This window comes from Canis aureus, chromosome 34, assembly GCF_053574225.1.
Source record: "Canis aureus isolate CA01 chromosome 34, VMU_Caureus_v.1.0, whole genome shotgun sequence".
Classification (NCBI taxonomy): Eukaryota; Metazoa; Chordata; class Mammalia; order Carnivora; family Canidae; genus Canis; species Canis aureus.
In genome coordinates this window covers 18,256,811-18,270,011 of record NC_135644.1, presented here as the reverse complement: position 1 = coordinate 18,270,011, position 13,201 = coordinate 18,256,811, and the positions used below count along the sequence as shown (strand labels likewise).

Genomic DNA, 13,201 nt, shown 5'->3' with positions numbered 1-13,201 from the left:
ATTACTTATTTAAAGATTTTGGTTTTGCTTTCAAAAGAAAAGTATTTGAATGACATTAAAGTCCTCAAAGCTAGTCAGGTTTTTTAAAAAATAGTACTTAAGCAATCTGGAGTGTGCAAAATTGTGTACTTGTCTGATACCATGCTTATTCTGACATGCCTGCACACGTGCACACACACACGTACACACACACACAAACTCACACAAAGTAAATTCATATCTTCATTCTCTAATATGTGAGGCTTCTGGAAAAGAGGTAGCCAAATATAAATTTTCAGGTGCTAATCACTATTTTTCATTTAGGGCCACTGCTTTCTTTTCTCTGCAAAGTTCACCCCTGACTAGCAAGTCAGTGTGGAGTCCCTGCAATGTGCAACAGCCACACCTTCACACAGTGAGGGGCTCAGGGAGGCTGTATCTAGACAAACACTTCTAAATCAGTCAGGGAAAGACCTTTGTTGTCATTTGAAGGTTTTTCAGCAATTCTGGTGTGGGCTTCTGGGTATTTTTGCGAAGTCTCAATGTCAGTGCAGACATCTTGGAATTTAGGAAAAGCTTTCTGATTTATTTCACAACATACATAAATTTTGCTCTGTACCTGAGTGGCAAATTCCTAGACAGAACTTGAAAATCTCTCCTAGACAAGTGTTGGCCTTTTCTTTTTAACTGCTGTTGGAAGAATTATGAAACAGAATAGGTGTTCTATAGGCAGCAACATGCTAGCATTATTCTCACTGCAAGAGTGAACTTAAGACTTACCATATAACCAATGTTTTAAACAAAAATTATAGAGTATCCCAAATTGCTTAAGCTACATCTCTAATTTAACAGTGAACATATTTAAATGAAGATGAGCTCAAGGGTTTTGTAGTCATGGCAACATGATGTGAAAATATACCATGTCATTCAAGTCTATTAGACAAAAATATATTATCATTCCAAAGGTTTTTGTTGCTACTTTAAATACTGACTGTAGAAGAGGGAAAAAAAGAAGAGGATGAGAGAATGGAGAGATCATGGAATTTAATTATTTTCACTACCAAAAAGTGCTGGTTTGAAAATAATCTGATTTAAATTTTAAATAACTTTAACTACAAAATTAATATTAAAGAATATGAGAAAAATAAACAGAAAACAAATTTTCTGCCTTAACAAAAATGTGTTAAATCTACTTCCTGCAAATAAGAGTCTAAAAGTAAAGAGTATTTTTTTTTATTTTAACATTTAAATGAGTTGCTTTTAGAGCACATAATTTGTGACAGTCACATGAGAAATAAAGCATGAACAACACAATTTTTAAATTAATTTAAGCAAATATGTAAGATATCCAGAACTTTATTCAGAATCATAAAATGGACAGGTGATTAAATTGAGATGGTTATAGATAATTTAAAACACAGAAAGACAAAAATGGAAATCATTTAAATATTATAATCATTAAATATACCAGCTAAAATTTTGAAGTCTATTCTTAAATTTTCTCTATGCTAGAAATCCATATCTAGCTGTACATTTTTTTCTTATAAAAATAGAATTGCACTAAACATATTTGTCTATAATTTGAGAGCTTAAGAGCCTGGCTTTGATATCAGACACACTTGGATTCTAGTTTCAGCTCCCAGTCCTATTTTGAAAGGTATGTTTTGGGGCCCATCTGAACCTTCATTCCCTTATATGGAAAAAAAAAAGACATAATAGAAGCGCCTCCAGCAAGGGACCATTGTCAGACCAGGAGATATCAAACTGAATTTTAAAAGACAATCAATAGGTGCCAAAACAAATCTGACAGAATGTTAGAATTTTCTGCCGGAGGTTTTAACACAGCCATCACAAAACTGCTTCAATAAGCAATTATGAACACAAAACTAATGGGAAAAAAAATAGTCTCAGCAAAGAAATAGAAAATATAAAGAAAAACCAAATGGAAAATCGGTTTATTTTAGAACGAAAAAGTAGAATAACTAAAATTTCAAAACCTCAGTAGATGGGCTTAGAAAAAATAGGGGAGGCAGAAGAGAAAAAAAATCAATAAGCCAAAAAAATGGAGCAATAGCAGTTACTCATTCTGAACCTAGAGGAAAATGACTAAGAAAAATAAAAATGACTAGTCCTCAGGGATCTGTTGGACTAATAAAAAAGATCTAACACCCATATCATTGGAATCTAGGAAGGAGAAGAGAAAGAGGGCAGTACTGAAAAGTATTAGAAGAAACAGTGGCCAAAAGTTTCCTAAATTTGACCAAAACACAAACACACACACACACACACACACACAAACACCGTAAACATAGCAAGAGCAAACCCCAAAGAGGAGAAACCTATACTAAAAACCTTCATAGTCAAACTTTTCAAAAATAAAGACAAAAAAAAAAAAGGCAAGAAATACCTACTTTTTAAGAGGGGAACAATTTGAATGACAGGGACTTAATAGAAACCATGGAAGCCAGAAGTATGTGGTACATTTTTAAAGTACTGAAAAAAATTAACTCAGAACTCAGAATCCCACATCCAGCAAAAACATCCTTCAGGAAGGAAGAGGAAACCAAGACATTCTCAGATGAGGGAAAACTGAGCAGACTTGCCACCAACAGACCTGACTTAAACAGAATGCTTACAGGGGGTTCTCTAAGCAGAAAGGTAACAATAGAAGGAGGAAGTTTGGAGCATTAGGAAGAAACTACGTGGTAAACAAAAATATGAGTAAATCCAGTAGACTTTCCCTCTCCTCTTTGGTCTTGAGCAAGGGGTGAGGGCTGATCTCCTTGTAAGGACATCTGGACTCCAAAAGCTATGGGGAGCTCTAGGAAGGTCTGGTGCAGAGGAGTGATGTGATTGGATCTGAAATTTAAAGGAATGTTCCTGAGGGGACACCTGGGTGGCCCAGTGGTATGTGTCTGCCTTTGGTTCAGATCATGATTCCAGGGTCCTGTGATCAAGTCCCACATCAGGATCCCTGCAGGGAGCCTGCTTCTCCCTCTGCCTATGTCTCTGCCTCTCTTTGTGTCTCTCTCATGAATAAATAAATAATCTTAAATAAAGGATGTTCCTGAGTGCTGTAGGGACACCAGAGTGATCCAGAATGATATGATGGAGACCTTAGGCCAGGGCATCTGCAGAGAAGCTAATGAGAAGTGCTCTATACCTGAATATGTTTTGACGGTAAAGTCAACAGGATTTGCTACTGATGATTGTATAGCAAGAGGGAAGGAAAGCTTTCATCAAGGACAAAGCCAGGAGTTTTGTTCTCAACAATTGGAAGCATCTGGGTGCTATCAATGGATAGAAAGGGCTAATGGTGTAGCAGGTGTGAGGAAAGATCATGAGTTTAGTAATAAGCCAATGAAAATTAAAATTTTAGAACATTTAAACTTCTTGATCATCTTCTCATACAAACATCCCAAAAGCTGCATTTATCTGTTTGTGTATTGGTACCACCCTCAAATTTGGAGATTTGGAAATATCTAAACTGTTAACTAGGAATTGAGTGATTCATACACAATGATGTGATACAAGAGAAAAATGACAAAACTGCATTTAAAAGTGTTTAGAATTTAAAACTGTGGAAGTATATATTTAGTACACTTAAAATATGAACATGTATAAATATTATAAAACATCAAATAAAAATTAACCACAAAATATGAATGGGAGGCATATATTAACATTCCAGTGAAAATAATTACTAAGCAAAAGTAATTACAATAAAATGCTCAAAAATTACAAACTATCCACAGTGTAAAAATGAATTGTTCAACCAATAATTTTTAAAAAGAAAGTAAGATATTTATTTTTCAGAATGTGAAATCCTTAAAAAACAGAGTATTAATGATGTCATTGTTGACTTTTATTTCAAATTTTTATTTACATTCTAGTTAGGTAACTAATAGTGTAATGTTTGTTTCAGGGGTAGAATTTAGTGATTATCACTTACATATAACACCCAGGGCTCATCAGAGCAAGTCTCCCACCTTAATAACCATCACCCATTTAGCCCACCCCTCACCATCTCCCCCTATCACCCTCAGTTTGTTCTCTACAATTAAGTCTTTTACGGTTTGCTTCCCTCTCTTTTTTTCCCTTCCCCTGTGTTCCTCTTGTTTTGTTTCTTAAATTCCACATATGAGTGAAATCCTGTGGCATTTGTCTTTCTCTGTCTTATTTTGCTTAGTACAACATATTCTAGCTTCACCCATGTTTTTGATGGCTATGTGATATTGTGTAGTATAGCGTATACATACCACATTTTCTTTACCCATTTATCAATCAGTTGACTTTGGGCTCTTTCTGTAATTTGGCTATTGTTGATAATGCTATAAACATTGCGATGCATGTACCCCTTCAATTCAGTATTTTTGTATCCTTTGGGTAAATACCTAGTAGTACAACTGCTGGATCAAAGGGTAGTTCTATTTTTAACATTTTGATGAACCTCCATACTGTTTTCCAGAGTGACTGCACCAGTTGGCATTCCCACCAACAGTGCATGAGGGTCCCCCTTTTCCACATCCTTGCCAACACCTGTTTTTTTCTTGTGTTGTTAACTTTAGCCATTCTGACAGGTGTGAGGTGGTATTTCATCATGGTTTGATTTGTTATTTCCCTGATGATGAGTGACGTTGAGCATCTTTTCTTGTGTCTCTTAGCCATATGGATGTCTTCTTTGGAGAAATGTTAATATCTTCTGCTCATTTCTTAACTGGATTATTTGTTCTTGAGTGTTGAGTTTGACAAATTGTTTATAGATTTTGGATACTAACCCTTTTTCAGATATGTCATTTGCAAATATCTTCTCCCATTCTATAAGCTGCCTTTTAGTTTTCTTGATTGTTTCCTTCACTGTGCAGGAGCTTTTTATCTTGATGAAGTCCGGAATAGTTTACATTTGCTTTTGTATCCTTTGCCTCTGGCCACTGTCTAGGAAGAAGTTGATATGACCAAGGTCAAAGAGGTGGCTGCCTGTGTTCTCCTCTAGGATTTTGATGGTTCCTGTTTCACATTTAAGTATTTAATACATTTTGAATTTATTTTTGTGTATGGTCTAAGGAAGTAGTCCAGTTTCATTCTTCTGTATGTTGCTGTCCAGTTTTCCCAACACCATTTATTGAAAAGGCTGTCTTTCTTTCATTGCCTATTCTTTCCTGCTTTGTCAAAGATAAGTGGACCATAGAGTTGAGGCTCCATTTCTGAGTTTTCTATTCTGTTGCATTGATCTATGTGTCTGTTTTTGTACCAGTACCATACCGTCTTGATGACTACAACTTTGTTATAGAGCTTTAAGTCTGGAATTGTGGTGCCTCCAGCTTTGTTTTTCTTTTTAGGATTGCTTTGGCTATTCGGGATCTTTTGTGCTTCCATATAAATTTTGCAATTGTTTGTCTAGCACTGTGAAAAATGCTGGTAGCATTTTGATAAGGATTGCATTAGGTGGGTAGATTGTTTTGGGTAGTAGAGACATTTTAACAATATCTGTTCTTTCAATCTATGAGCATGGAATGTTTTTCTCTTTCCTTGTATTACCTTCAATTTCTTTCACAAGTGTTCTGTAGTTCTCAGAGTATAGATCTTTTACCTCTTTGGGTAGGTGAGTTTTGAGTATATTTTTTTGCACACATTTTTTAGCTCTTCCAAGAAAAGTTTTTCTGAGCCTTGGTTTTGGGGAAAATGAGGATATAATTATAAACCAATTCCAAATATTTTCCTTTGACTCTCATTTTCAAACAATTCTGTGCCTTATTTGATACCTTTGAAGACTTTTTTAAATATCTTTTTGTTATCTCCAAGAGCTGAAATGTTTTTATTGAGTGAAAGTTGCAATTTGTGTTTCAAAGAATATATTACCAATTTATCTTCTTTTAGTTTTATCACTTACAGATGGGTATTCTACTTTTCAGAAAGTCTTTGAACCAAAGCAAGAATTATTTGTGCAGTAGAAGCTTTGCTGTGTCAATTTTCATCGTTCTTCTCCTTTTGGAAATTATTTACGTATGGAAGAATGCATTCTAAACAGGTGCACCTTGTTTATATAAAATTTTACTCATTTTAAAACTGGTTGAATTTTAAGATAGAAATGATTCAGATTTCTGATTTTTTTTAAAGATCTGAAATAACAATACCAACCAAAATATAAGAATTTCAGTTCTTTAAAATAGTACAAAATACCAGAACACCTGAATGTAGAAAACTGATATTTAAACTTCCTAATAAATAACTTTCTGTTATAGTATCATTTAAAGTAATTACTGCTAAATTTTAAAGTCCTTGTGGTGGTCTAAGACCATGTTGCTGTTTCATTTTATTTCTTCCTTAGAGCTAATCAGAGCTTACCCTTATATTTGTATCAGTTTCACTTTTGTTCCAAAGTATATTGAATTTAAACTGGGGGATCCCTGGGTGGCTCAGCAGTTTAGCATCTGCCTTCGGTCCAGGGCATGATCCTGGAGACCTGGGATCGAGTCCCCCATCGGGCTCCCTGCATGGAGCCTGCTTCTCCCTCTGCCTGTGTCTCTGCCTCTCTCTCTCTCTCTCTCTGTGTCTCTCATGAATGAATAAATAAAATCTTTTTTAAAAAAATGAATTTAAACTGGCTCTGAATGGCCCATTTAATCCTTCCCATGTGGGGGAGGGGCTTTTTTTCTAATCCCAGCTACACATCCATCTGCAAGTTTACCTTTTCCTATATTGCCTACAGGTCATTTTGAAAAGTTACATTTTATTTTAACTGTCAATCACTTTGTTTTCAAAGGTGATCACAATGTAACTAACGACTTACTTGTATTTTTCCACATTCAGTTAAAATTAATACAAACAAAATAAAGATCATTACAAGAAAAAATTTAGATATATATTGCAGTATCACCATGAATAAGTTTTGAGCACTGAGAATTTATTAGAAGTTGTCGTCTCTTTGTTCTCTGCTTAAACAAGCAGAATTTTTTATTTTGTTCTCTGCTGTACCACCAGCACTTGAATTTTGCCTAGTACATAGTACGTGTTCAATACATATTTGCTAAATAAATGTTGTGTGGTATGTGTTTCCTGTATTTGAGAATACTTAATCTGCTATGGAAGACAAGGAAATGGGATGGATAGGTTAAGCATAGATACTGAATAACTTAGTGTCTTATAAGGCATAGACAAAATTCAGAAACTGTGTTAGGGAAAGGGAACAAACAAGCAGATGTGGATATGGATATAGATGTTAGTTACCTATGAGACAAATTGGTTATGGATAAAGTAAGTAAAGCAGTATGTACTAAGTATCTAATATGCATCATATGGTAAATGTACAAGAGGTATATGGGGCACTCAACATTCAGAGGCATTAAGTTAGCCACCTTTTAATGTGATACATTCTGACAAATAAATCCGATTGCCGCTCATCAGGCTAATTGGTAACCTTTAACTGTGGCCAGGTTTACTTGCTTCTGTTATAGAGCACATGTGTGTTGGTATAGACACCTTCCATCTGCCAGGCTCTTTTGCTCAAACATCACCTAGCTCTTCATGACCACAGCAGCAGCAGCAAGAGAAAGATAGTGTATCACGTTATATAACCCAGAATCCAGGCAGAAGCCTCCTGCTGTACTTCCACTTCTGCTAAATCTTTTGCCTCTTTCTGTTTGCTATGTGTTTCAATGACTTAATGGTTGGAGTGATGTAAGCATCTTATTTTGGTCTGTGAGCCTTTCTGTTCCATGGTCTTTGGGGTAATTTACTTAATCATGTACTTAGAGCCTACCTCGATTCATATCCATATGGCATAATTTTCAGAATATTGGTATATGTGACTGTGTATTACTCTACAATAAAAAGAGCATACAGACTCATTTTTTAAAATTTTGGAGCTGAGCAAAATCCCCTCTGTTTGTTCCCAGTAAGATGGTTTGAGAACCAAAGTGTGTTTATTATGAATGTAGTTGGTACAAGCTATAAGTGTCCTGTAGTTTAAATATTATGTCTTTCTTTGCACTTAGACAGATATTTTCACTTTAATGGGCTTGGATATAGGTCTGATTAGTAAAAATTTTTAAATAATAGAGCTTTTCAAGAGTTTTAAAATTACCCCAAATCATAAAAATCAAATACCAAGTGTCATCTAGTTGATAACATAACTATGGATAAATGATACTAAAAGAAAATATCTTAGTTTTATTGTTGTTGTTGTTGTTTTGCTTTGCTTTGTTTAATAATTGTGCTTTGCTATTTTAACTTTGTAAAGACATCATAGTCTGTGGGTAATCCAAGAGAAAACCGATGAAATGGGCTCTTCTTTCAGGTTCCCTAGATATGCAATTCAGGCCAATTTCCAACAAGTTTGATGAGCCAAGAAGAGGAAGGAAGTCTGCAAGGGTGCAGACTGGCAGCACGATAAGTGAAATTATAGCCCTTAGGGAAGCAAGAGCAACATAAGGGGTTGCTGAACTCGTGATGGAATTGTCTGGGGCTCTCAGTGGGTGCATTGAGATGTTGGAAAGCCAAATGAGAATTCACAACACAAGAGTGCCCAAGGTCCTGGTGCAAAACCCTGTAGAGAATACGGATAAATGCTTATCTAATCTCAGTCATTTCAAGAGGCTTTTTTTTTTAAGAGCCAGACTCCAATTGAATACCAACTTAAAATCAGTGGGAGATAGAAACAAACAAACTAAAAGATATTAGTAGATGTTGCACCAGCTGCTAATGAGCATGATAGTCTGTAAGTATAGGAAGCAGAAACCTGATACTTAAAAGGCGCAGACCCTTGGGCTTATCCCTTATTTAAGACCCTAGTGGAAGACTATGAGTGAACTTGAGCAACCTTGAATAGACCAGGAAATCAACAGAACTGTAGGCTTCATCTAGCTTTATAAAGAGTAGCAAATAAGGAGAAGGACTGTCTGCTATAGGATGCTCTATCTATATTCTCTTTTGAAAACAGTATAATAGGGATGCCTGGGTGGCTCGGTGGTTGAGCGTCTGCCTTTGGCTCCCAGGTTGGGATCCCAGGGTCCTGGGATCGAGTCCCTCATCAAGCTCCCAGCAGGGAGCCTGCTTCTCCCTCTGCCTATGCCTCTGCCTCTCTGTGTGTCTCTCATGAATAAATACATTAAATATTTTTTTTAAAAAAAGACAGTATCATAATTTGGGAGAAAGGAATTCTCACAGCAGTGCTTATTCAGTAGGTGAAAAAAAGAAAATGCCCCTTTTACAAACTGACTACAGTAATGACAAGTTCAGATACTTGACTTTGGTAATTGACACCACAGAGAATGCCTATAATTTCCAATGTGAGATACTGTCTGATTTCTTTCCCGTATTCAGTACTATAGATTGTCTCTACTTGAAATGGTCTTTCCTCTGACTCCTTAAGATACATGATTCTGATTTGTCTCCACTTCTCCTAGATTTTAGTTTCTTCTACTGTATCAGTTAGCTACTGCTGTGTAACAAACCACCCCAAAACACAGAGGCTTAAAACAGCAATTTATTCTTTCTCCCAATACTATAATTAGCTGGTCTAAGTTTTGTGGGGGCTTTTTGTTTTTGTTTTTGTTTTGCTTTATGTCATGTTGGCTGGTGTTCCTTATATGGCTATATTCATTAGGATCTCGGCTGAGACTGGAATATCCAAGTTGGCCTTACTCACATCTTTGGAGCCTCATCTGACCGTTTTTTCCATCAGGGTATCAGCCATGGTGGAGTAGGCCTCTAAGATGACAAAAAATGAAAGCAGTAAGACCTTCTAAGATATTAGATCTAAATATCCTCCAGTGACATTTCCACTACATTCTATTGGCAGTATGTTTTTTTAATATGTTTTTTTAATACAACCTCATCCATCTATTCCTCTCTCTTATTAATCAGTAACTATTTTTATTGTTGAAAAGTTGGAACTTAATTCTCTGTTTCTCTTTTTCTAAGTTTATTTAGAGAACTTCATCTGAAAGCTCTTCAAGTTCTGCCCAACACTTTCTATATTCTGACCCTACTGAATTCCTTTCATTCTCAGAATGAGCCAACCTATCTCATGACCTCTGCTCAAAACATTCTCTCCCATATCATTCTTCTTTCCTCATCTCATTTACTTCTAATCACTGTGTAGGTCCCAAATTAAGCATTGTTTCTTCTAGAATATGATCACTGATTATCCAAGTCAGAGTCATCTTTTCTTATAAACTACGATAATATGCCATCTTCTTTCTTATTCTTGAATTGAATTCACTCTGCAGTGAAAGTTTCTAAAGTGTATATCAGCACCTCCTACTAGATATAATTTGTATCTAGATTATTAAATAATCTCTTACCTTTCATTCCTGTTTTCTGGCTATCTATTACTAGTTATTCCCCCAAATAGTTAATTATTGGTTATATTTAACCAACGGTTAATCTTTAAGAAAAGTTTTTATTATATCACAAGAATTTATAATCAACATGTATTTGCTGAACAAAGGTATTAATGGGTTAATAAATATACAAGGCCCTGCGCAAAGCCTATCCAATTGCTCCTTTTTCCTAAAATGTACATTTTCAGCCCCACCAAGGAAATCCTTTCATAACCTGACCCCCTTATGTGTCAAAGAATATTTCCTTCTGTTTATCAAATGCACCTTTGGCTTTAATTTTTCTTCCCATAGTTATGTTCATCACTGCTTTGCCTTATATCCTTGGTTGGCCCACTAGATGACTTCTTTCAAATACAGAGCCCTGTAGTACTAAAGTATGATATGATATGATTTATTTTTTATATTCAGGAAAACTATTTCTTTCTTACATAATGACAAAACATGATTTCAGAGCTAATATTGCAATGCTGGTGGTGCTGGAAACCTCTCTCCCTCCCAGCCATTCTCCACATGCAGATTTCATTCATTGCTTAAGATAGCTTCCCTAGCTCCCACCATCATGTCCACATTCTAACCAGGGGAAAGGATGCAGGGGAAGTGAAGGTTGTGTATTTACTCTTTTAAGAAATTGCACGCATCCCTTAGCTCATGCCCCACAGATACATAGCCACATCTTGTTGCAAAGAGACAAAGGAAAGTAGAACTTAACTAGTATCCACATGCTCAACTACAATTTGAGGTTTCTATTCCTAAAGAAGGAGAAAATGGACATCAGGAATAAGAAATTGTCTCTGCCCACACTTTTATTTACACATTTCAAAACCTAGCATATTCTAGAGTTGGACAGAGCAACATTCAAATGCCCGCTCTGCCTCTTACTAGTCATATGACCTCAGACAAATGATTTAACCTTACTTAGTCTCACTGGCAAATATGAAAAATGGTATTTACTTGTCAAGGCTAGTGAGAAGACTGTGCATATAAAAAACATATCACACCTTTGGCCTCGTTGCATCCAAGAGAGCAAGATGGGTCACCAGCAGCTCTACTAGAGCCATCCAAGGAAATTTGGCCAGGGTTTTCATTCTTGCCATATCTGTTCAAACTTGCACAGTCTGATACAGAAATACAGCCTCAAGCTGTGTCACCAGTGTTTCTGTCAGTACACCAAGGATATAGGCTCCACTGGGTTAAATGAACCTCCTTGATTGGGGCATCCCAGATACCTACCTTAGCTGTGATATCCAAATACCTACCGTAATGCTAATTCACTGTATATAAAGATATTTCAATTATGAAAAAAAACACCACCATGACAGCATCTGACACATAGTAGGTGCTGAATACATGACAGTTACTATGGTGATTATGTTGTATTACTTCCTTCAATGAAACTTGCTGAGTGTCTCAGCCTTCAGAGAATCTCTTGTCTTTACATTAGGTTTCACACGTACAGTGATCAAACGTGTTGTCAAGCAGATTTTCCATTGTTTCCTATGTACTGTTTGTCTTTTCAACTAAAAACAGAAACCATGTAATATTTTTGTTCTATAGATTTTCCCCGCATTGTACAACCCCACATATAATAAAATAATTGGTCAGACTTTTATAATCAAGGTCAATGTTGAACAATCTAGGATCAAGAGATAAGAATATCATCCACATTATAGGCTTTTATTTAATACTGAGAAACATCAACATCGTGATGTGAATGGGAACATAAGTAAAAGCAATGTTGTATAACAGGCATTTATAGACATTAACACTTTCAGGAAAACTTGTCCATCTCTTTTATCAAGAGATGAGGAATCTTGGCAATGATGGTTACCTAATCTGAGTTAACTGTGGGGATTTACTTATATCTCTGGGTCTCTGTTTTATAAAAACTATAAAATCAGGTATAGGGATTCCTCATACACTGGGATTAAATGAGATAAGGCACATAAATCACTTGGCATGGTGTTTTGAGCACAGTAAGGGCTTCATAATATTGAGCAACTGTTGCTGCTGACGATGGTGTTCTGTGCATTGCTCTCATAACAGATATTGCCTTAATTGAGTGATTCAGGTGTGAGAGACTCTAAAAAACTGGAGAATTGCCCTAGACCAAATCGAATTGAACATATTAAATGGAAATAAGTATATTATGAAATTAGTTATAACAATTAAATACCAGTTTGCAAAGTTTAAATATGATCATCAAAGTCATGATCAAAGGATTGATAGAGATGAGTAAACAAGGAGTTGGTCAGCTGGGGGAAGCACACTGTGCCTTGAATGGCGATGCAATTGTGAGGGACTGACTGACTGTTTCCTCCTAGCAGCAGAGCTCCACATCTGGCCGGGACAGTTGTTCGCTCTTCAGTGTGATGGCTACATGGCGATCACATTTGTGTCCCTGCTCTGTGAGGTAACCCACTGTCTCTGGTTTCCTATTTGAGAAGTGCACTAAGTCCCTTACACAGACAGATTCTTCCCAATAACAGAACAAGTTGCTATCTTTCACAGTGCGTTTTTCACTGAGTCCAATTTGATCTCCTTGTCTGGTTAACAAAGGTTCTCTTTGGCATTCAAGTTAAAATGAAATTCCTGCCACCAAGGAATTTACAGATGTTATAATAGAATATGAGAGGCAAGGTACCCCACATTTTTTCCAGAAGAGCCTGGTTCAAGAAAGAGATAAGTCAAGGCATTGATTAGATTGACACTGAAAAACAAACAAACCCACCCACCCTCCAGTGGAAGTTAGCTTGGTGGTCCTTAGGAAGACACCACTTTACCACTTAAATTTGATATGTCACTGATCTGTATCAATCTATGTACTTCAGAAACACTTAAGTTGTGCCATAAGTCTTGCTTTGTCTTCTAGGGAAAAGCTT

General features: G+C 36.1%; 1 protein-coding gene and 1 pseudogene across 1 annotated transcript in view; both read left to right on the top strand.

The window, feature by feature from the left end:
• Positions 1–13,201, top strand: part of B3GALT1 (beta-1,3-galactosyltransferase 1) — a 503,452-nt gene that overhangs the window by 336,031 nt on the left and 154,220 nt on the right. The window lies entirely within an intron of this gene.
• Positions 11,351–11,530, top strand: LOC144304746 (small ribosomal subunit protein uS14 pseudogene; annotated as a pseudogene).